Genomic DNA, 26918 nt, shown 5'->3' on the forward strand with positions numbered 1-26918 from the left:
ATCATCATCCCTCTTTTCTTCTCTGAAAACTTGATATGACCTAGTTTAAAGAACTGTGACAAAAGCTCATTCTCTCTCTCAGTTTGAATAGTAATAGATTAGCATTAATTATTGAAAAGTAGTGAGAGTCAAGATTCATAAGTTTATTTAATGTAAAGAATAGAAAATTAGAAATTTTACCCTGCTCTGTTTTAGACCATGAAATAAGTTTGCTTCATGCTTAAGCCTAAATTAAAATGTATTACACTGAGATTTGGGGCTGACTTTCACCCACTGTAGTATGACTTACATCTGTTAGTCTCTGACTAACAGTATGACTGCTGTAATGGATTTAACATTTTATGCTAGTTAGTGCTAATTAACCTAATGAGTGCATGTATTCAAGGTATATTACAACATACTATATTCTGTTTGTCTAATGACAAAACAAAAGTATAAATAGGATAAATATATAAATGGATGATAGGTAATTAAGAGATTGATATCTTAATTAAATCACAAGTATGTTGTTCATTAGACTTAAGGCATTTTTCAGAAACATCAAGGAAAAAACAAAAAGCTGAATTTACATATTGCTACAACTCCTGACTTTTGAAGAGGGAAAAAAAAAAAAAATTAGTGTGGTTCAATGCCATAACTGTGATTAGAAAATGACAGGAGTGAAGATAAAGTAGGAAAATTAAGTCTCTGAGGAAAAGAATGGCAAAGATCTTTGATAATTAGAACCAAAGCCTTTCATAGTGGATAGTTCAAATCCACTTGATTTTAGCACAGGCCAGAAGTGCTTGATCTGATGGATGTTCAGTATAACTCATGAAGCAAAGACAAAGGAGTAGCCCTCCCCTGGGTGATCAGCAATCACATCTTCAAATATACAATAGAATCGGCAAACTCATTACCTAGCTTAAAAAAGTTGGCAAATAATAAAATGGAAAAAGAGAACAACTAATTAGACATAGTACAAATGGAGACTTTTAGGAAAGTTTAAGCTATTCTCTTTATCTTTTCTTAAATTTTCCCTACTAATTTTGAAACTAAACTATATTTTGAGGATCAATAAGGTGATAAAATTCTAGTTACCTCATCTTTCCAAGAAAAAGACATCTATTAACTAAAATGCTTTATTCTTAACTTACTATTAAAAAATATCATAAATATTATTTCATTCATGGTGGTGTTGAAGTTCAAGTTTTTAAGCCTTTCCTTGATTCTGAACATGTAGCAATGAGAGATAAAATAAAATAATGAGATATTATAACAAAAATATTGAAAAATTAAGAACAATAGAAAAATAAGGAAAAACAAGAGCCCAAAACCAAAGTGGTGAACCTGGGTGAAAATCTTAATATATATCCTATTGAATCAGAATTAGCCAAAAAAATGGGAATATGGCTCAAATGGGTAAAGGTGTTCCATTTCATTTACTTGCTAGGGTTTTGATTTGGTATCCTCCTGATTTTATATAGATGTTAACAAAAAAGCTGCTACAGAACATTGGTGTTGCTTCTTACATAGGAAAGGAAGCAGAGAAGACAATTAAGGTCATGATTTGAACCAAGACTTGATTGCTGCATCTCTGATTCTCTAATCTACTTTTTAGACAATCTTCTGAGATGCCATTATCAAACCTAATTCTAGACAGGGCCCCAAAGGTGCCAAGAAGAAGAAAATAAGACAGAAAATGTGAGATCAAAAATTGAGAGACTGTAAAATTCCAAAACAAGTGAAGAAATTGGCCCTAAGATGGGCATCCAATAAATTCAAAACTTAAGAATTGAATTTACTGCTCTTGAAATTAAAATAATACAACAATCTTAAGAGAGTTAAACATAGGTGTAATGAAAACCAGCAAAAAATCAAATAAATTACAGATATTTAAGTAGGGAGAATCATTAACCCAGACTCTAAAAGACATAGATACAAAACCATAACTAATTAGGAATACAAAACACACATACATGACTGGCTAGGAACTGGCACTACCACAAAATATATTGAATATATAGCTTGGCAATGCTTGAGGGGGAAGTCTATGGGCTGAGTGGAGGCAGTGCATTCCAATAAGAAAAAAAAAAAAAAAAAGGTAAGTACTTTATCATAAAGTGCTCTGTTTTTCCTCTGTGCTGTGTGTGCTGTGCTCAGTTGCTTCAGTCATGTCAGACTCTGCAACCCCATGGACTTAAGAACCATGCAGCCTCCTTTGTCCACGGGATTCTCCAGGCAAGAATACTTAAGTGTGTTGCTGTGCCCTAGGGGATCTTCATGACCCAGGGATCGAACCCATATCTCTGGTGTATTCTGCACTGCAGGCAGGTTCATTACCCACTGAGCCACCTGGGAAGCTATTCGTCTAGTATTTAGCTAATCTGTTAACATAATAGTCATTCACCAATGAAAAGGTTTAAGAAAGTGAAGTCGGGAAAAAATAAATTAACAGAATAAATTTAAATATTTGACATAATAGTAACATCAATGCATCCTCAAATTACTATAGCAAATACTATTTAAAAGAAAACACTGTTGGGCTATATGGTCTCTGTAATAAGATGAAGATTTAATAAAGATTTCAAAATGCTAGAAGTTTTTTGTCTTATATGAAATATATGTTTCTATTATACATTCCAATTGAAAAACAAATGGAGAAAAGAGAGGCATTTTAACACCAATGGAGTGGATATACTTATAAATGATACACAATGAAAATCTCAAATGAGTAAAAAATAAAATATGAGAAATGAAAGATAGAAAGGGGAATGAGAATTGCAGGGAATAATGAAAAACATTGTCTTCAAACACTGGTTAGTGTAGTAACAATTGGCTTAGCAATGAAATATTTTGTAAATGTGCTAGTTTGCACTTAGAAATAAGGAAACATATCATTTCAGATTGATTTTTTCTTGTCATTTAACAGAGAGAAAATAGTGCCCCTTTTAACTAGGAGCTCATTCATTTCATTGATGGCTTTAATGATAGTTAATCATCATAATGGCAGTGGCTGATGTAACCACTCATGATTAGTTCAGGCTTGTTTTTCTGTATATTTAAAGCAAAAGACAGCTTTTTCCAGAGATTTCAATTCTTTCTGCTCTATTTCCTGTCCTAACTTAAAACTTAACATTTAACACATAGACACATATACCTTCTATATATCTACATATCAAAGGATGTAGCTTTGCAAGGTGTAAAGTTCATATTTTTAGTCAAAAAGACACAGTTGTTAATATTTTTACAAAATGCTCTACTTCTACTAACATATTCCCAGATGCTTCTAACCTCCAAACGTATATACCCAGAGAAGGGAGAATGGAAGGGAGAGAGAAAAATAGAAGAGGGAAGGAATAGTTTGAATGATATGAAAAAAATTTTCTCTAATTTGATATATGGTTATTATTTTCTTAAATGTGTTTGACATAAAAAATTAGCAGTGTATCATCAGTTAATCAGTTTAAGTAGAAAGTTGTAAGAATCTAGAATGATCACACTATTAAAAAGACAAACAAACCAGTAACCAGTGGTAGCAACCTAATGATCCATTTAAAGTTATTTCCAAATGTACTAATTGGGAGTCATATTGACTTAAAATTTGACTTTATTTATGATTCGTGCAGAAGGATATTTGAACTGCAAATCATTTACATAGTTATTTTTCCCGAATAATATGTTCATGAAAGTCATTAGAAATCTACTATATCTTATAATTACTAAAATAAAATTTAAATATTTTAATTATTAAGTTATGACTTGAAACATGAGGAAAGAAGATAAAATCATTTCTCTATTCAGAGAAACATATTCTGGAAATTCTTTATTTCTTTAGATTTAATTCTTGCTAAGGGAAAAAAGAATTAACTTCTGTATTTAATTTTTTGTTCACAAGTTTCTTCTTCTACCCACCCCTACTCTCAATGAAAAACTTAGATGAACAAGGTTTGTCTTTGGAAAGTCATCTTCTAACTAGAGTTATTGGATGTAGAGTAATGATAAGTTTAATTTTACATCTATAGTAATATTAGAAATGTAAAAACAACCTAAGTGGGAAAATAATTTAAAAATGAATAGACACATGTATAACATAATCGATTCACTGTACACCTAAAACACAACATGTTGATCAACTCTATTCCAATATAAAATATAAAGTTTAAAAAAACTAGCGTACCATATGAAGGGGTTTCCCAGGTGATAAAGAACCTTCCTGCCAATGCAGGAGACATAAAACATATGGGCTCGATCCCTGGGTTGGGGCGATCTTGTGGAGAAGGGCATGGCAACCCACTCCATTATTCTTTTCTGAGGAATCCCATGGACAAAGAGGCTTGGTAGACTATAGTCCAGAGAGTAGGACACATAAGCGACTTAGCATGCATGCATGCACCATATGAAGATGTAATGCTTGACACACAATATATATGCAAGTTATGTGTACTCCGAGATGAACGGCTAATTGACAAAGACATTTCTTCTTATTTGTCATATTTTCTGAGATCATTCTCTTCAAATGACTTATCTGTTTTCATACATATTCTATCTTTTAAAACTCTTGGAGTGCTAGAACAGTAGAACAACTAGAATGCTCTTATATATTTGATATATGTTGAGAGAATTTTAAAATATTTGAGAGAAAAGAAATGTGGTTAAATGCTTAGATGTCACTTTTAGTTCTTAGATACATATGTAAACATTTCCCTGGAAAGTTTCTCTTTATTTCCATTCTCTTCTCTGCCAATTATTCAGCAAATATTTTACTTTGGTTTCAGACCGTGCAATTAGCTTTCTAAGTAACACACACCTGGAAAACAAAGTACTGTCTCTATTAAATAAAACACTAGACAGGAGTGTTTCTGCATTGTGAGCGTCAAAGGATAGAATGCAATATATCATCATTATGTAAATTTCCTAATGATTTTGACAGTGGTAACAATACTCAACATATTTTTAACTGGAAGCAATCAGAAGGTAATATCTAGATACACAAACAACTTTAAAAATAATTTCTCTTATTTCATAATCCCCAGTACATTTAACACATTGGGCTTCCCCAGTGGTTCATATGGTAAAGAAATTTGCCTGAAAGTGAGAGACTAGGGTTCGATTCTTGGGTTGGGAAGATCCCCTAGAGGAGGGCATGGCAATCCATTCCAGTTTTCTTGCCTGGAGAATCCCCATGGACAGAGGAGACTGGTGGGCTACAACCATGGGGTCACAAAGAGTCGGACATGACTGAACAACTAAGCATGGCACAATGCATTTAAAATTTCTGTATCAGCCCAAAAATGCAATTTTAAACTATATATCTATTTTCTGCATTCCTTATTTTGTTTTTTGATATCTGTGACTTTGTGCTTTGATGTCAAGTAATCTTTAATATCTGGTGTATACACACACACACACACATATATATATATAAACAGATATTACATCTGTAAAAAGGAACTTTAAAATAAGAGTGGCAAAAAGGCATTGGAATGTGTAATAAAAGCATTCATGTGTACAATCAATTCAAGAGTGAATAAAAATATAGAAAAAAATGGGTACCGAACTGACCATATCTGGCAAAAATATGGATAATCTATGAAATGTGCTTGAAACAACTGCTATTCACCAGGTAACAGAAAGAAAAGAAAGCATTTAATTTGATGTTGACTTGCCGTTATTTCATAAACATGAAGAGTTAAGATAAAACTCAGACATGAAGAGGAAAGAGAACAAACAAAAAGATTTAGAACACAGAATGGTAAGCTTGCAGACACAGGTCATGTTTGAGTGGGACTGAGAGGCTGCACACGAATGGAGGCAGAAGGTGAACAGCTTTGTTCCCCATAGTTAGACACTGTTTTTTGGATCCAGGGGGCATTGGGAGTACTGAAAATCCTGTGTAAAGGAACACATGGTTAGACCTGACAAAATTGAAAGGGGTTTAGATGTAGAAGAGAGAACACTGCAGATTGCTCCAGTTTGAATTGATAAGGAGCAGGAGTCAGGATTTAGCTGCAGAAATAAATTAGAGTAAACATAAGAATGCAAAGAAAAAATAACATTCAGAGAAATCCTGAATAACACATCCTGGGAGGTAGAACAGATGAAGGGAGATCAGAATTTAAGACACGTTCTTTTAATACGTGCATTTGTGCTACAACCTGCCCAAACTGTCCAGGCAGAATGATACAGGGCAGAAACACATGAGATTTTCCATATCATGCCTAATTTTGATCCCAATTTCTTTTCTGTTAATTGCTTTCTTCATAAGCAAATTAGTGTATTACATTCAGAGTTTCCTTGTCTGTTAAATGTGAGTGGTATTATAGTTGACATTAGAAATCTCAATATGATTTGCAAAATACAATTGAGTATTTCTGCCAGTTAAAAAATGATATTATAAATGTTAGCAACTGTCATAAAAGACTTCTTTAATTTTTTCCAGGTTAGACAAAAATCAGGAGTTTGTATGTACACAAATCTATTTAAGTTCTGATTAATTTACATATATTTTATAGTGTTATATAGATAATAAAGTTGCCGCAAGTCCATTGAGGCATGGAGTTTGTACAGGTGCATTTATTTTAATCATGAATAATTATTACTAGATCATTTAACATGGGTGCATTCTGACTATATCCATTTAAATAATTTTGTTTTTGTACTTGTTTTTAAAGAGCCAAAAACTAGTCATCCCTCCTAACATACTGAGGTTCTGACTTTTTGTATTAATTCTCAGTTTGGTATGAACAAATGAAGCTGTACCATATTTGATGTACTTGTGCGTTATTGCCTTAATGGGCCTATTTCCATTCTATTATAATCATCAACTTAGTATGTAATGAACCAGAATGAGACAGCAAACAGAGTTTATATGTGTGCATTTATCTTAATCATGAAATTATTATAGCTAGATTATTTAACATGGATGCATTCCTGACTTAATAATAATTAAGCAAAGATGTTTCTGGAGAGTTTGATTTTATAGTAGGTGTGTGAGTAATGGAAAGGTTAGACTAGGAAACCTCTAGTTTCCATGTACTACCCAAAGATATTGATATTAAGAATCATTTTTAAGGACCCCGTGGTTCCCATTGCTCTTTTCCAGTCTCAGTCTCTCACTGTCAGAACTCAATCTCAGGGTGGAAATGCAAGAGTATTATATAAAAATGATTCAATAGTGATGCCAAAAATATACAACCAGCTGAAAAGATCTTTATGGCATGCATCAAAAACATACAAAAAGAAATAGACACTATAAAGAAAAGGAGATCAGTAAGGCAACTGAATAAAGGTTATAGAAAGAAAGATATAGAAGATAGCCCTCTGGAGTTAAGCCTGAAAAGAACATAGTTACCCATAGATCCTGGTGGTGGTTTGCCACTCAGTCGTGCCTAACTTTTGTGACCCCATAGACTGTAGCTTGCCAGGCTCTCTGTCCATGAGATTTTCCAGGCTAGAATACTGGAGTGGGTTTCTGTTTCCTACTCCAATCCATAGATATCAGAAAATTTTTAAAAATTAAACCTAATTAGATTAACTAACTAGGTTAACTTTCAACTGGTTACAAAATATTTTTCTGGCAGTAGACAAAGTAAGAATTTTAAGCTGAAATATTCTTCTTAGGATAAGGATAGTTTATATTGTTCATTTCCAAAACAGAGTTAGAATCTAACATAAATTTAGGGCTTTTAAAATGTCAAATTAATTGAAATTAAATTGATTTTGCATGCTATTAAATTTCTCAAAGGTATGGGGACCCATTGTAGGAAAAATCAGCCCACGCACAAGTGCTTGTAATATTTGAAAGAACTAAAATTTCCTAGTCAGCTTTCAAAAATATTAATCAATGATATTAATGCATTAATTTTTAATATATATTACTGTAAAAGCAAGAACTTATCATATGTAGTTTTAAGAACACACTTCCATAATAATTTGAGAACTTCTCTGTGATTTTTTTCTCTCTATGACTATGTGATATAAGTGAAAGTTATTTCTAAATTTATATTTGATGTATTTATAAGATAAAATCATATTTTAAAACACTATTTTCCTATGATGTCTATACTATCTTAGGGGACTGATGAAAACTAGTGACTGATATAAAGCATAAGCTCAACTAGAATACAGAAGAGAGATAATAAAACTCACGTTTGTAGTTAAAATTAAAAATTAGAACAGAATCTTGTGGCATACAAAAATAAATTATCTGGAAAAATTGTGTTTTTAAAGCTGTCAAATAGTGTCAAAGATCATGGTCTTTAGAATCAGCCATACTTGCTCTTGGGTTATATTTTCTTTTAAGTTATGTGTACATTTTGTCATGTTAAATAAGCAACATGAAGCCCCATTTCCAAGTCAGTGTAATGTTGATAATAAGAATTATCTTATGGAACTGTTGTGAGACTAAAAGAATAATATTGAAATATGCCTCAAATCATTTCTCCCTAGATGATGATCAATTAATGATGGCTACAATTATTGTTAATTTCATGTTATTAATAAAAGCTATATGCATTATCATAATTGCAAAATTAATAAACAATTTAAATTTTGTGAATTCATAGAGAACAGGATCATCTGAATTTTTCCATTATCATAAAATTTTCCTGAAACCCCATTGACTGCATTATGCTAGGCTTCCCCATCCTTCACTATCTCCCAGAGTTTGTTCAAACTCATGTCCATTGAATCATTGATGCCATTCAACCATCTCATCCTCTGTCATCCCCTTCTCCTCCTACCTTCAATCTTTCCTAGCATCAGAGTCTTTTCTAATGAGTCAGCTCTTTGCATCAGGTGGCCAAATTATTAGAGCTTCAGCATCAATCTGTTCAATGAATATTTAGGGTTGATTTCCCCTAGGATTATCTGGTTTGATCTCCTGGCAGTCCAAGGGACTCTCAAGAGTCTTCTTCACAATTCAAAAGCAGGCATTCTTCAGTGCTTTGGCTTCTTTATGATCAAACTCTCACATGTAAACATGACTACTGGAAAAACCATAGCTTTGACTATACAGACGCTTCCCTGCTGGCTCAGTGCTAAAGAATTTGCCTGCAATGCAAGAGTCACGTGGTTCGATTCCTGGGTGGGGAAGATCCCTTGGAGAAGGAAATGGCAGCCCACTCCAGTATTCTTGCCTGGAGAATCCCAAGGACAGAGGAGCCTGGCAGGATACAGTCCATAGGGTCACAAGAGTCGGACATGACTCAGAGACTAAACCACCATCACCACCTTTATCGGCAAAGTGTTGTCTCTGCATTTGAATATGCTGCCTAGGTTTGTCATAGCTTTTCTTCTAAGGAATATGTGCCTTTTAATTTCAGGGCTGTAGTCAGCATCTGCAGTGATTTTGGAGCCCAAGAAAATAAAGTCTGCTACTCTGTCGTTTCCCTATCTATTTGCCATGAAGTGATGGAACCAGATGTCATGATCTTTGTTTTTTGAATATTGAGTTTTAAGCCAGCTTTTTCACTCTTCTCTTTCACCTTCATCAGGAGGTTCTTTAGTTCCTCTCCACTTTCTGCTATTAGGGTGGTGTCATCTGCAATTAGAGGTTATTGATGTTTCTCCTGGCAATCTTGATTCCAGCTTGTGCTTCATCCAGCCCAGCATTTCTCATATTGTACTCTGCATACAGATTAAGTAAACAGGGTGACAGTCACTAGTATACCTGGATCTAATACGATAGGCCCCAGAGGTCAGGCAGAAGACACATTACCAACATCAAGGAAATTGTAGTTGAGAGTTTCTAAGTGATTTCTAGCTAATGAAGCTCCTTTTATTTTGATTTAATTTTTTTCCTCAAATTGGAAAATTGTATACTCTCCAGTTGGATAAAGTACTATGCAGACTAGATTTGGACAGCATATGGTCCTCTTGGAAAAGATCAAATCAAATCACAAGGTGCCTAAGTTGGCATACAAAGTACATGCTGGATTGGGTTCTCCTTTCTCCCCTTGGCAGGTGTTCATGTGTAGAGCTGAGGGATTTACAGAGAGAGAGAATCATTAAAGAACTAACAAAAGTGTCTTGTGACTGAATGTGCCATATCTTGATACTTGCTACTCCCATGAGATATCAATGCCAGATCATAACAACAACAATAATGAAACGTCTTTTAATCTCTGTGCATCATCTTGCTCTCCCTCAGTTCACCTTTAGTGAGACTGAAAAGAGCAAATATTGAAAGAAGCATGAGCTGGAATCTACAACAGAAAAGAAATCAACCACACACTTCCTTCTCATTCTCCACAGTGACTCTAGGTCTAAGGCACACACAGACTGGGAGTAGAAGGTTTTAAGTTGAGTAGAAGTCCCTAATTTGACACTTAAATTTAAAAAATTAAAATTACTTAAAAATTGTAAATTTAGGTGATTTTCCCAAATTTTTGTTCAGAGTTAAGAAAGAATGTACAATTTTGCTATAGGCTATTGAGTAATAAAATTAAAATGCATTTCCTATCATCATATAGAGTCCAATATATAACATATTAAGTGACTAATAAGCATCCAGTTAGAATCAGACATGGAACAATGGACTGGCTCAAAACTGGGAAAGGAGCATGTCAAGGCTGTATATTGTCACCTTGCTTATTAAATTTATATGCAGAGTACATCATGCTAAATGCCCGGCTGGATGAAGCTCAAACTGGAATCAAGATTGCTGAGAAAAATATCAATAACCTCAGATATGCAGATGACATCACCCTTATGCAGAAAGTGAAGAGGAACTAAAGAGCCTCTTGATGAAGGTGAAAGAGGAGAGTGAAAAAGCTAACTTAAAACTCAACATTCAAAAAAACAAAGATCATGACATCTTATCCCATCACTTCATGGTAAATAGATGGGGAGAAAAATGGAAACAGTGACAGACTTTATTTTCTTGGGCTCCAAAATCATTACAGATGGTGACTGCAGCCATGAAATTAAAAGACACTTGCTCCATGGAAGAAAAGCTACAACAAGCCTAGACAGCATATTAAAAAGCAGAGATACCACTTTGCTAACAAAGGTCCATAGGGTCAAAGCTATGGGCTATCCAGTAGTCATGCCTGAATGTGAAAGCTGGAACATAAAGAAGGCTGAGCACCAAAGAATTGGTGCTGTCACACTATGGTGCTGGGGAAGACTCTTTAGAGTCCCTTAGACAGCAAGGAGATCCAACCAGTCAATCCTAAAGGAAATCAACCCTGAATATTAATTGGAAGGGCTGATGCTGAAGCTGAAGCTCCAATACTTTGGCCACCTGATGGGAAGAGCCAACTCATTTGAAAAGACCCTGATGCTGGGAAAGACTGAAGGCAGGAGGAGAAGGGGGCGACAGAGGCTGAGATGGTTAGATGGCATCACTGGCTTAGAAGATATAAATATGAGCAAACTCCAGAAGATGGTAAAGGACAGGGAAGTCTGGCATGCTGAAATCCATGGGGTCTCAAAGAGTTGGACATGACTGAGCAACTGAATAGCAAGAGCAAAATAAGTATCCAAGAGAAAAGAAATTTAGTAGTGCTAAGAGAAAGTACAAAATTTTGAAATGGAAAAGAATATGACATTTCCAGAAACAGCAAGTGCATTTTAAATATGATATAATGAAATATAAAATTAGCCTACATATGAAAGAGTAGTTGCTCAGTCATGTCTGACTCTTTGTGACCCCATAGACTGTAGCTTACCAGGCTCTTCAGTCCATGGAATTTTCCAGGCAAGAGTATTGGAGTATTGGAGTATTTCATTCTCCAGGGGATCTTCCCAACCCAGGGATTGAACCCAGGTCTCCCCCATTGCAGGCAGATGCTTCACCCTCTGAGCCACCAGGGACTCCCACTCCCTCCCATGTGCTAATATGTATTATAAAGAGATATATTCCTTGATATATGCATTCAAGAAGACTTCCCTGAGACTCTGTCATTTGAGCTGGGTCATGTGGGGAGAGTACATCAAGGTGATAATGGTGGGCAAACATTCCAGGGGGAAAGTAAATGTGTAAAGGTGAAAGCAGCATGGTCTGTTTGATGAATTAAGAATGAATTAAGGAGGATGAATTAAGAAAGGAAAGATGGAGTATTAGAAGACAGGACAGTAAATCAATTGGGACCACGCTAAAAAATGCTTTGTATGCCATAAGAATATTTGATTTCAGGTATGCATGAGAATTTTAGTGAAGGAATAATAATGATAAGATTTGAGTACTTGAAAAATAGCTTTTAAAAACAGAATAAAAGCCACAGAAATCTGTTACTTTAGTGTCCTATTTCTGCTATAACAAATTGCCATAAACTTAGTGACTAAACACACACTTTAATTTTTTAGAGTTGTGGATGTCAGATATCAAAGTGGGTCACTCTCAGCCAAATTCAAGGTAAGAGCAAGGTATCTGAAGGCTTTAGGTGAGAATCTGTTTGCCTTTTCTATCTTCTGGAAGTCGCCCACATATCTTGGCAGGTAGTCCTCTTTAAACAACTTCAAAGCCAGGAATAGCTGCCTGTATGAACTTTCTAGTGCTCAATTTTCTACCACACTCTTCCCCATTTAAAGAATTATGTTACTACATTGCACCCACCAGGATACACTCCTTACTGAGGTGAACCGATTAGCAACCTCAATTCCATAAGAAGACATAATTCTCACTTGCCATGTACCACACTGCGATACATTCTTAGGTTATAGCAGTTAGGACTTGGACATCTTTAGTGAAGTGAGTAAAGTCACTCAGTCGTGTCTGACTCTTTGCAACCCCGTGGACTGTAGCCCACCAGGCTCCTCCGTCCATGAGATTTTCCAGGGAAGAATACTGGAGTAGGTTGCCATTTCTTTCTCCAGGGGATCTTCCTAACCCAGGGATCAAACCCAGGTCTCCTGCATTGCAGGCAGATGCTTTAACCTCTGAGCCACCAGATATTAAATTTATTCTGCGTCCCACAACAATTAATCAAGGAATGGCAAAAAAAAAATCTGATGCTTAAAAAAGCAATGGAATAAATAATATTAGTTGTAAATAATAACAATATAAATGATAACAGTAATCATACTGTTTGGAGTATGGATTAATATGTAAATTTCTCTGTAGTTCACAATGCCAAAGAGATATTATTGAATAAAGAACTTGTAGAAGATTAGACAAAACACCATCAGGGATATAATAGGAGGTTTGGTGTGGGCAGATTCTATATATTTTTAAAAAATCAAACAGCAACATGTTTGAAATTTTTAGTTTGTATACGTACAGAAAGCTTTCAATTAAAGATATTGCATTTACTTGTTATTAGACTTTTTAAAAGAATGTATTCTAATTAAATGAGCTGCAAAAACATAGAAGCTATTTGATATGAGATTTCAGTAGATACAATTTAGAGTAGCTAGCTGGGTACACCATCTCTAGTAGTCATGACTGTGGTCTGCCTGCACCTATTACTATTAAAGACTTGCTTGACCTGTTGGTCGATGGAATGGTCATATGATCTACACAGATCATTATCTGTGTGAATATGTCAATAGCTTAGACCTATGATTCATCAGTAGACCTTTAATAGGTGAAGAGGATCCCCCTCGATAATGTTTAACTTATATGTAAGAAGAGAATCTGTTTTAATTTTTGCTCCTGGAAACTGTTAAGAAATAAAATTGTAGGCAACCACTTCCATTGGCATATTTCCAGTCATCTAATGCTAAAATAATGAGAACCTAAATATGAAATCATAAACACATTCTGGTCTGCTATCCCAGTGGTTCACAAGGTCAGAGATATTATTGACCTTCTTTGGTTAATTAATAAGAGCCAATAGATTCCCTTTAATAATTGAGCTAGTTCAGGTTATATTTCTTTGTAAAGAAAAAGCACCTGACCTGCCTCTTGAGAAACCTGTATGCAGGTCAGGAAGCAACAGTTAGAACTGGACATAACAGATTGATTCCAAATAGGAAAAGGAGTATGTCAAAGCTGTATATTGTCACCCTGCTTATTTAACTTTTTTGCAGAGTGCATCATGAGAAACGCTGGGCTGGATGAAGCACAAGCTGGAGTCAAGCTTGCCAGGAGAAATATCAATAACCTCAGATATGCAGATGAAACCACCCATATAGCAGAAAGTGAAGAAGAACTAAGAAGCCTCTTGATGAACATGAAAGAGGAGAGTGAAAAAGTTGGCTTAAAGCTCAGCATTCAGAAAACTAAGATCATGGCATCTGGTCCCATCATTTCATGGGAGATAGATGGGGAAACAGTGAAAACAGTGTAAGACTTTATCTTTTTGGGCTCCAAAATCACTGTAGATTGTGATTGCAGCCATGAAATTGAGAGACACTTACTCATTAGAAGGAAAGTTATGACCAACCTAGACAGCATATTAAAAAGCAGAGACATTACTTTGCCAACAAAGGTCTGTCTAGTCATGCTATGGTTTTTCTAGTAGTCATGTATGAATGTGAGCCTTCCAATTAAAATAAATAAATTTATTAAAAAAAAAAAAAAAAAAAAGAAGAAAGCTGAGTGCCAAAGAATTGATGCTTTTGAACTGTAGTGTGGGAGAAGACTCTTGAGAGTCCCTTGGACTGCAAGGAGATCCAACCAGTCCATTCTGAAGATCAGTCCTGGGTGTTCATTGGAAGGACTAATGTTGAAGCTAAAACTCCAATACTTTGGCCCCCTGATGCAAAGAGCTGACTCATTTGAAAAGACCCTGATGCTGGGAAAGATTGAGGGCAGGAGGAGAAGGGGACGGCAGAGGATGAGATGGTTGGATGGCATCACCAACTCAATGGACATGAGTTTGGGTGGACTCTGGGAGTTGGTGATGGACAAGGAGGCCTGGCATGCTGCGGTTCATGGGGATGTAGAGTCGGACATGACTGAGTGACTAAACTGAACTGAATTAAAGAGCATGGAAAATAAGTAAATAATGCTTTATGAAGTGATTTCAAATAAACCCATTTTTGACAACAATGAAAATACATTCCTCCTACTTACTATTTGATAATATAGTCTCTGAGTGTTGTTGTATATTACACATCACATTGACCTCAGATCACCTGAGACCAACACAAAATGTGACCCAGAATATCTCCCTATATTCTTGCTCTCCTGATTTCTACACAAACAAATTTATAAAATTCCCAAATTGTTTTTAGAATATCACAGAGTCCATGATCCAGTTTCATAAGCTCTGTTGTAGTATTCACTTATATATTACTACAGGTTTTCAGATGCAAAAAATTAAAGAAACAGCAGGAGATTATACATAATGAACAATAAATATAAGTTTACTTCTGTTGGATATTCATTCAACAGCAGAGAAAATTGTGCTGCAAAATGGAGGAAATGGTAAAATTTGAAATGGTCAGGTATGTTCTTCAATTATAACTAACTATTCAGGATTCCTTCAAAAATGTGAATTAAATTGGCTGCCTAAGTAAAAATATAAATAGTTCCCAAGAAATGCAGCATCACATCACCTTTTCCATTTGGCAGATCATATATATATATATATATATATATATATATATATATATATATATATATAAAATGTAAAAAGTGATCTTTTATACTTTAAATGCCATCATCACTGTCACCCCATAAATCTTATTAAACAACCACTTGCACTTAAGAGGAAGATTAACTTGATTTATAATTCAGAGGACAAATCATTGAAATTTTACTTTATATAAACGTCCAGACTCAAATGATTAAAGATAATAAATTTATGAATCTATGAGTAATCAATAAGATTAACCTCTCTCTCTTTCTCTCTCTTTCTCTTTTTCTCTTTCTCTTTGGCTCTTAGGGGGTTTAATGTGTTTAAATCAACTTAGAAAGACTCTCACAACATCACTCTTGTAAATATTTTCCCTTTCTGCTCAAAAACAGAAATACAAGATAACATTTTGGACAGCAAATACTAAAGCTACATTTTCAAAATAGAGTTATCAGAATTTCAGTTTTACTCTCCCATGAGAGGATGTTCATATACATCTTTGATTATATGGGCCTCATATACTTTCTCTAGTCCACATTTTTTTTTTTTGTCATTCTTTCAAAGGCTGTGCTCTGCCTCCTTTTAGAATAAAAGAGTAATGCAAGAGCACCTGGAAAAAATTACATATTTTGATATATGTATATTTTATATTATTATTTTTTAATTTATTATTTTAGTTTACAATACTATATTAGTTTTGCCATAAATTGACATGAATCTGTCACAGGTGTACATGAGTTCCCACCATCCTCCCACTATCCTCCCCATATCATCTCTCTGGGTTATCCCAGTGCACCAGCCCCAAGCATCCTGTATCCAGTATCAAACCCAGACTGGCGATTTATTTCTTACATGATAGTATACATGTTTCACTGGAGGAATCAACCTGCCTGACTTCAGGCTCTATTACAAAGCCACAGTCATCAAGACAGTATGGTACTGGTGCAAAGACAGAAATATAGATCAATGGAACAAAATAGAAAACCCAGAGATAAATCCACACACCTATGGACCCCTTATCTTCAACAAAGGAGGCAAGAATATACAATGGATTAAAGACAATCTCTTTAACAAGTGGTGCTGGGAAAACTGGTCAACCACTTGTAAAAAAATGAAACTAGAACACTTTCTAACACCATTCACAAAAATAAACTCAAAATGGATTAAAGATCTAAACATAAGACCAGAAACTATAAAACTCCTAGAGGAGAAGATAGGCAAAACACTCTCCGACATAAATCACAGCAGGATCCTCTATGATCCACCTCCCAGAATATTGGAAATAACAGCAAAAATAAACAAATGGGATCTAATTAAAATTAAAGGCTTCTATTCTACATTTCTATGAAATTTTGTACTCCATCTTGGAGGAAACATTTCAGGACACAGAGATAGTTAGAATGAACTGGCACTGCTTTTTCTTTTTCCTATCTTTATCTTCAACCTATCTTTATCTTCTTTTTCTTCTCTTCCATTCCTGAAAGGCTCTTTAGATAAGAACACCTCTGAATTCCGGTTCTTCAATTTATGATATTCCTATAACCTCAGGGAGTTTGGAGGATTTAGTTAGCAGGAGTTAGCCATCCTTTCAGTTATGTTCTCTTTAAGTGACTACCATATGTAAAACCTTGTAAACATAATATTTTGTATTTACATTGTTACTGATGAGGCTCAGGAAAGTTGCCCCAAAATAAGGCAAAGTGGTGTATCAATTGCTTTGAATTAAAATTATTTGAGAAACAGTCAGTACAAAGAGGACCCTACACTCTATTCCCTTGAAAGCAGGAACTATATCTCCATTCTTGCATCAGAAGAGAGAGACTTTCTTATAACCAGATATAGGGAATTAAGGGCCAAGGAGGCTGTGTAAACAAACTCTACTCAGTTTCTTCACTAATTAATACCCAAGCCTAAGTTTCTTTGTCTCATTAGTTCTTCACCAATGTATTATTTCTTTGTCTGAAAGGTTTACAGACAACCTATTTTGGTTACTTCTTGGGTTCAGCATTATGAGACCTCTGTGAGTATGAAACTATTATTTTTCTTCCTGCTAATATGCTTTGTGTCAATTTAATTATTAAAACCAGCCAAAAGAACACAGTGGTAGAGGGAAATTTTCCCCTCCTTGACAGTACTTTGACATCATTTGCCAAATACTTATATGTTAATTAGTTTACTCATATCTGTGAAATGGGTGATACTGATGAAATGCGTCTTTGACGTTTGAAAAATGAGATCATTGAATTTTACAGAAGCAGGGTGACTTGTCCAAGACCCTAAAAATGTAATAATCAAATCAGGATGAGAGATCGTTTCTCTAGATGCTGATTCCAATTCAACTCAGTTAATTCTGTTCAATAACACCCAAGCTCAAGGAAAAAACATCAAAGTACAGCTTTCCCTACCATAGATTTCTCTGTCTTTTCTAGGAGTCAGTACAGAATTTCTAGTGGACAAAATTTCTAGCTTTTCTTGTCTCCTCTGGCTTTTTAAATTTTGCAATATATTTTGTATTACAATGTATCTTGTGTAGTTGAGTATATTTGGAGTTTTTTTCATATCTGTCAAACTTAGTCTTCTATATTTATTAAAAAATATAAATATAGTTGTAAATTTACTTATCATTTTCTTCTCTTTAACTTTCAATTTAGCTCACCTTTTTTATATCCTTGATTCTCTTTTTTTAAAATTCTTTTGTGCTAATAAAATTATTTGAATTTTCTGCTTTATCCTCTGTTATATCATTAGTTTCACATTGTTTTTGAAGTTGTCCTAGATAATAATATGTATCATTAAATAATGACAGTTTAATACAGAAGTTCAAGGTATGCTTTTCTCAACCTTTTCACATGTCTGCTATGTATGTATATGGTTTCACATTTTTTCCTTTGATTTGTTTACATAATTTCTATTGACTTACTTTCATTGTATATGAATTCTGTTTCTGATTTTATGTATACTGCTGCCAAAACTCAATAAACTGATGAAAAGTGCTCATATAATGAACAGTTTGAAGGTGAAATTCATAGACTCTTTTGATTAAATGAATGCATAATTAAAGAGAAGGAGAGACTCAATTATTCTTGATTATGTGAAGAGTCAGACACCACTGAGCACAAACACATATGCATGAACATTGATAGTGTTTTGCCACTGGGCTATTTTTCTTTGCTTAATCAAGACTTCTTAATGGGACATGCTTCAGAAAGGGTAGGCACATTATTTAGTTGATATGGTACAAAAGCAGTGTTTCCTTATAGCATGACAGGTTCCAAATCACTAGTATCTCAAGAAATTAAATTTGGGTGACTCAGGAGTTCTCTGGAGGTCTAGTGCTTAGGATTCAGCATTTTTACTGTCGTGGCTTGGGTTGAGTCCCTGGTCAGGGAACTGAAATTCTGCAAGGTACATGGTGCAGCCAAAATGAACAAACCAAATATCCAAACAAAACAAAACTGGGAGACACTGAGCAAGAGTGTGCCACTGGAGAATAATATGTCTTCAGGCTTACATTTTCCATTTTTTTCTAGTATTTCTTCCGACTTTACATTCCTCCTACTCCTGTATAAAGTATTGCTAAAGTAACAGTCAGCATAACTAACATTCTGATTTTTCCAGCCATTTTCTTAAGAGCTATAGGCTCAATGGTCCATCTTCTAAAATACAGCAAGCAACAATTTTATTAGGTACTTTGGTATGGTATAAGAAATCACTAGTTTTCTAATATTTCAAAGTTATTTGTAGAAGCACTTTGCTGTCACTTATGTTTCTTTACTCATGTAACAGTCCAGTGTATACATGTAAATCAGGGTATTTCCACCCACAAAGCCATTCATGACAGACTTTCCTTCTATATTACTGTTTGTCAACATGGTAAAATATGGTCTAATTTTTTTGTGTTCTGCTTCTTCTAAGTCAGAAAGACACAAAGTTGATGGTAAATAATAGCTTTTTAAAAATTATAAATCTATATACAGCATTCATATTCTATCAATACTTTCTTTTATATCACTGTACATAGCTCATGCAATGATGAAAAGTAGGTAAGTGGTCATCTCCACTACAAAAAACAATCGAGATTTTTATTAAATAGACAAGATGAAAATGTATGAGTTAGGAGTTATGCAGTTTTTGCATGACTAAAAAAAATCACTTAATTTGAAAACTAAAAGATAAATTCACAAAAACCAAAGATAAAATCAAAGAAATAGACTGCTCTTTTTCAATATAAGAGGTTAAATGAAATCACAGTGCAGGACGTGAATGAATGAGGGGAAGTACTTTAGATTACTTTTACAATTTACTACATGCAGCAATTGTTTTCTCTAAAAAAGAATTTGCTTCAAAATCTCTCATTTCCCTAAAGTAATCATCATCTTAAGATATAAAAAAAAATAATAATAGTTTACTCTTGTTGTATTTGTCATTCAGTCACTAAGCCAGACTGGACTCTGCAACCCCATGGACCACAGCATGCCAGTCTCCCCTGTCGTTCACTATGTCCAAGAGTCTGCTCAGATTCATGTCCATATCGTCCATGATGCTATCTAAGTGTAGATTCTTAGTGGAATTAAAAAAAAAAGAAATTAATGTTCAAATAGTGGTGCCTTCATAATGCAGCAACAGTTTTTTTTTTTAACTTTGTAGAAAACACTAGTGATGCATTAATCATTCTCAATGATCACCTAATTTTAGAATTATATGTTATAAATAAAATATATTTATATATTTTGAACTATGCACCTAAAATGTATTTAAATTCTATGCAATTTTTTCTTATTAAGTGATGATTATTTACCATATTCACATTCTTACTTTACAAATAGAATCCTAAATATCTATTTCTTTTCCTTCATGTTATTCAAAGCATCATTATTTCAAGTAAATGAAGTCAAAACTAACCCAATTAACATGATTGTTTCTGTTTCATTACCTCATTGATATTTGGCAATGTTAAAAATTAACTTAAATTAAGCATTTCTTAAACTCTTTGTAGTTTGCATTATATAAAAATATAATCATCTTAAAGTGTTTTGGTAGAGATTTTATCTTAATTTCTGCATTCTCCTTAAAAATTCTTGTCAAATTAGTAAAATAAAATCTTCACTTCCTAAAGAAACTAAACATGCTGATGTTGGGGAAGACTTGATTTTCTTTGCCATCTAGTTACCTTGGAAACCAACTCTTGGAAGTAACCTCATTCCTGAGTTTGAATGTCTACCATGGAAACCAGGAAAGAAAAACTCACCTGTATGACAACAAATTAATGAAAATGTAGGAGCAGGGGATGGAAAAAGCCAGGGATATACATGTGTTCATTTATACTTTCTATTTTTAGTGTAAGATTTTGAGATAGTTAATGGATTATAATATTTATATTTGAAGGAAAGCCTATTGCTTCTGTAATATCAAGATTTCACATTATTTTTGCAGTATCTCACAATATAATCATTTTAGGAAATATTAAATTCATAGACAAAATGGATTTTCATAACACAAATCAGTTGCCTATTTTACTTTTTTCAATTTATGGTTTGTATATAGAATATAATATTTTATTAAATCACACTTTTAATCACTTCTTTTAGTATAAGCTAAATGATCCCAATGTGGTTAACAAAATTCTAAAGATTTCTCTTTCCCCAAGTTATTCACTAATATAGGTGGGATTGTGAAGGACTTTGCATAGAGAAGAAAGGTTGCTCAATAGCTGACCTTAAAGTGGAGATAATATCCTGGATTATCCAGATGGGCCCAATGTAATCATATGAGTCATTAAAAGTGGAAGAGAAATGCAAAAGAGTGATACTGAGAGATGTGGTAGAGGAGGGAAGCAGGGAGAGAGATGAGGTGGAAAAGGAGTTCAGAGAGATTCCGAGGCTAAGAGGTTCTTGACCCTGGTTTTGAAGATGACAAAAAAGGGCCACAAGCCAAAGAAAGCAGGAAGTCTCTTGAGGTGGAGCATGAGGTAGAGCAGTCTATTGCTCACAAGGAAACAGCAGGTCAGTTCTACAATAACAGTATAGTGTTGAACTCAGACAACAAGATGGATGAGCAATGAAGCAGTTTTCCCTTAGAGCCCCCAGAAAAGAACATGTTGATTTAGGCTTTGAAATACCTAGAACAGATAACCCAGTAGAGCCCACTGAATTTCTGACATGCAAACTCTGTGATAATACACTTTTAATATTTTAAGTTTGTAGTAATTCATTACATCCTTAAAACCCAGAAAACCCAGACGACTTCTTTGGCATTTTAGACAACACATTTAACCCATTATTACACTTTTCATTGCTAATTCATCCAACTTTTATGCATTATAATGTTGATTAATTCAGATAGAAAAATAGATGAAGAGAGAGACGGGAGGGAGAGAAGGAGAGAATCTTCCTAGAATTTATTACAGTTGTAATTAAATACATATTGTGGGTTAATTTGTTTTATTTTAGCCCCTGAAATCTTGTCATTGTTGTTCACCACTATATACAAAGGGCCAAACCAAGGTCTGGAAATTGAATAAAGATACATTGATTGAGTTAATGAACTGATTAATAAGTTTTTGAAACATATAAAATTATACAGAGTGCATTTTCTGCATTCAAAAAATTTACAATTGAGTTAGAGACTATATACCGAAGCCAACTTTAGAAAAAAATGACATGATCTGTAAGTTTCATGAAGATATATAAAGCAGTAAGACCATAGGATTTTGGAGAAGGTAGCACTATATCTGGTAAGTGCGATTGAAAAGGTTTCTCAAGTGATGATAAACATCCCTCTAATCAATCATGATTGGACAGATACAATATTTATAATCAGAGTTGATAACAACAGTGACAAAGCAGTAGAAAGCTCATGAATGAACTTTGGAATATGTTATAAGAATAGTACTCATAACTGTCATTGGGAGTTCAAATGGTTTCATATCTTAAGGGTGTTTTATCAGATAGCATGGACTTTTGAACAAAGGTCCATTCAAAACCATCTTAGAGTCTAGGAGTAGGTAGATGACAACAAAGACATCTAATATAATCTAAAATAAACTACTTCGTATCAGTCAAAGAACAGAACCGTGTTCTGAAGTAGCTCTAAAAAAGGAGAAACCTATCATGGTATACTCCATAGGAATATGGGGACAAGTTTAGGTAGAAAGTTGGTGGTTCTTGAAAGTGAAGTTTAAGAATTTGTTGGCCATGGATTCTTTCAAGATTGTATGATACTTCTTTTCTTTTAACTATCTGACAGGTAATGCTTTAAAAAATTATGTCATAACACTATATTTATTCTTACATATTTTACATATTCATATAAGGCATAGCTTGGAGCAAATAATGTCATATAACATGTGGCCAATTGACCATTATTTGTCTTTTCTGTTTTTCTTGATAATGCAGATCCTTCTTAATTCATTCTACTTTCCATACTGACTTAACTCTGTCTTTAATTCAGCTTTAGCTTCAAGAGGAAGATGGCTTCTAAAAGATAGTATCCAATAATTATGAAGAGTGTTCTATAATTTTGTATATAACTACTTCTGCAAAATAATTGAAGTCTAATATTATAGTTGCAACAGTTGCTACAACGTATGATCACATATTTGAAATTTTGCAGTTTCACTTTGTTAGCTTATGTATTCATCTAATGACAGTTTGCTTTACTTAAGCAGATTGCACACTCTATAGAAATACTATGTTTTATTTTTATTTGTATGTAGAGAGGGGATATGTGCTGACTGTTTCCTTTCAGACACTCATAGATGGTTCCTGTCATTGTCAAGTGCCTATAGATGTGTCAATCTCCCTTCACACCATTGGTAATAGATAGATTACTGTCCTATGGTTAGGGGGATGGCCAAACACATGACCTCAGATACTGGACAGATGAGACTGATATTTTTATTCGCAAATACTCTCAACCCTGGTGACAAGAACACTGCATGCTACAAAGGGCCCCATCAGCGTTGCGCTTGGGAACAAAGTAAACAATCAAGGGCAAACTTTGTAGCGTCAAGAGAGTCAGGGACTTCTGTTTCTCATGCTAGGATCTAATTAGTTTGTTGGAATAATTCCATGTCCATGGTCAGGCAGAAAACTGAAGCCCACTTCTCAGTGGTAAATACAAACTGTGCTTGGTCCCCATGGTTAGGGAGTTTGCTTGGCTTAGGGGACCTAGGTTTGGAAACAGGGAAAGAAAGGGAGCTTGTGGTGAGGCTTTTCCAGGTCCTCCTGATTTTCACTACATATCAAGGTGCAAATTATATTGGGTCTTACTTTTAGGACTTATATCACGGCATGTCAGCAAATGATCTTTTAGGATGTGGAAATTCCTCATGAGTTGATTTCTATCCTATATCTATCATGCCAATGGTGATCTTCATTGGTGTACCCAGACAACTAAGAAAGCACAAGTGGAAGAACCAATGGTGTTTCCTTCCCATACTATTTTGAGAAAGACATAGATTATTTCTCCAATGTAAACCCTTGGAGATTGTCCTCTCTTTGAGGAGAGAATTTCAGCATGAAATGCTGTTACACTGCTCACTTAATCTGATATTTAAAGGACTCCATATTTTAGCTAAAACAATATTTCAGCCTCTTTCCCCTCTTCATGAAACCTCTGTAATATATTTAAATTTCTTCCTTCATTATCTCCCAAACACATTTTGGAGCCTGGGTTTCAAGACAACCCCGGGTGGAGTTCATGCCAATGGAAGTCAGGTGGTGTCCTCAGGACCTACTGGGACTTCAACTTTGATACCTTGTGGCATCCAGTCCACACCAAGAAGAGCTGGTCTCCTCAAGACCTGCTGGGAGATAGTGCCACTGAAGTATAAGATCATCCAGAGGACCCAAGACACGGTGGCTACTGACAGACTCTTCCCACAGTGCTTCTTCATACCATGTGGACTCCTACAAGGTCAATGAGCATCACAACTTCCCTTGAACTTAATCTGGATGGGCTTGATAATCTACGTGAGTCTGCTTCTGCTGACTCCAAAAATCCTGAGCCTGCCATTTGATCCTGAAACAATGCCTTCCTAACCTGGGCTCACTCCTACGCTGTATTCCACAATCGGTCTAACTGCTGGGTCTGCAGGGCACTCCCCTCTTCAGCAGTGGAAGTCTTCCCATGGTGGGCATCTCCGCTTTAAGGAAAAGACTTTCTCCAAGTCTGTGCATACCTTTGACAACAGCAATCATATGTGATGCCTCTTCTTAATCTGATGACATCTAACAATCCTAAAATGGATTAGTGCAATACTTTACCTTAACTGTAGGCATAATGTGACTTTTAACTTTGCTGATGGTTTTGTTCTTGCTATTTGCTCCCTGCATCTGTAACTGTGTAACTGGATTTGTTTCTAGCCACATGACTTTTAAGTTACAAATGGTTGCTCAAACTCCTGCCACTGTGGCAGCTTCCTCCAACTACTACCTGGAGCCCCTGGATCAGAGACCCTCAGTATGAGGGTTAGGAGAATATATTGCCTCACCAATTTAGGGACTACACCCTTTATCAGCTAGGAAGCAGTTACAGAACGAAAATGACACCCCACTCCCTCAACAGCATAATTCTCCTAAAAGAAAAGGGGGGAATGAAAGGGAATAGGAAGACTAGGGTTTCCAAATGGAGGAAATAGGCTGCAAGTGTCAGACATGTTTTATCTCTCTCTTAAGCGCCAGGAGGAAAAAAACTACAAGTGTCAGATTTTTGGTTTTCTTGATAGCTCAGTTGGTAAAGAATCCCCCTGCAATGCAGGAGACCCCAGTTCAGAGCCTTGGTGAGGGAGATGCCCTGAAGACGGGATAGGCTACCCACCCCAGTATTCTTGGGCTTTCCTCATGGCTCAGCTGGTAAAGAATCCACCCATAATCCACGAGATCTGGGTTCAATCCCAGGATTGGGAAAATCCCCTGGAGAAGGGAAAGGCTACCCACTCCAGTATTCTGGCCTGGAAAATTCCATGGACTGTATAGTCCATGGGATCACAAAGAGTCGAACATGACTGAGCAACTTTAAATGTAAATGTAAACACATTTTGATATTTTCTGACCTTAGATCAAATGTGATTGGGCTTCCATCATTAGTTAAAATTCTTACTGCATGAATAATCTCTCTGGTCCTTATTTTTCTCATCTATGAAAGAGAGAAAAGATATTATACATTTTTCTTTCTGTTGTGAAAATTAAAGGGTGGGTCTAAATTGTTCATCAAAGGGTTATTATTACATATCATAAATGCTTGATTAACATTATAGAATATCATTTTTATCAATATGGGCCTGATTTATAGAAAAAGTTTAAAGGAATATTAATTATGACATTGTCATTGCTTAGCTAGAATAACATTTTATCACTAAAACATGAATTTTTCTTATAGTCACATAATGGAAAATTTAACAGCCATTAGAAACTGTAAGATAATTAAATACATGAAATGTCTCGATAACATTACTAAAAATTGTTTATTTATATTATAAAAGAAAAAGTAAAATAAAAAGTTTATCAAAAAGAATGTGCCGAAGACCTAAGGTTGAAGGTGGTCTACATAGAAAAATAAAACCTGAGGAGATCAACAATAAAATTCTTTTCTTTATATGACTAGATTATGTTGGGTTTGCTTATACTTCCCATTTTCTAATATTACAAAACATACCATCATTTTATTCTAATACATTCTTGAAGCCTAACCAGATCATCTTACTTTCTGGACATGGCACTTTCCTTTGAATTGTTAAAGCTTTTCGTCATTTGTCTAGCCACATATTAATTACGCATATGCTGTTCAATTTTGTTTATGTTGTAGAGAGGTCCTGATCATCCTTGACAATATAATATGGTAAAAATATGAGTTAAAGATAATTATTTAATTATATTATTATATGGCATCAGAATCCATATGGTATTGGGTTGGCCAAAAAAGTCCATTTGGGCTTTTCCATTATGTTTGGAATAAACCCAAACGAGTTTTTTTTGGCCAACCCAATATTTCACTGGGCAATTTTGGGTGTCAACTGGAGTTACATGTCAGATTTCAGAGGGTAGCTGAGATGGGCTGAAGAATCTAGGACAGCTTGTTTATCTGTTCATCTAGCATGATGTTGGAGATGGCTGGAAGACTGGGTTCAGCTCTCCCCACTACCATGTGGTATCCAGTTCTCCATATCATCTCTTGGCAGGATCACATTTCTTACATGCTGGATTAGGGATCCCTTAAACCAAACTGGAAGCTACTAGTCCTCTTACAAATTTGACTTGGAACTGCCATAATAATGCTTCTTGCAGTGTGTGTTTGTGGCAACATTTGCTCAATAGAATGCCCAAGACGGGATTTATTTAGAAAATTATATGTAAGTAAGTGAAATTTGCTCAGTCATGTCAAACTCTCTGCGACCCCATGGACTATACAGTCCGTGGAATTCTCCAGGCCAGACCAGGATCTCCCGCATTGCAAGCAGATTCTTTACCA

The sequence above is a fragment of the Capricornis sumatraensis genome, chromosome 7 (genome assembly GCF_032405125.1).
Source record: "Capricornis sumatraensis isolate serow.1 chromosome 7, serow.2, whole genome shotgun sequence".
NCBI lineage: Eukaryota > Metazoa > Chordata > Mammalia > Artiodactyla > Bovidae > Capricornis > Capricornis sumatraensis.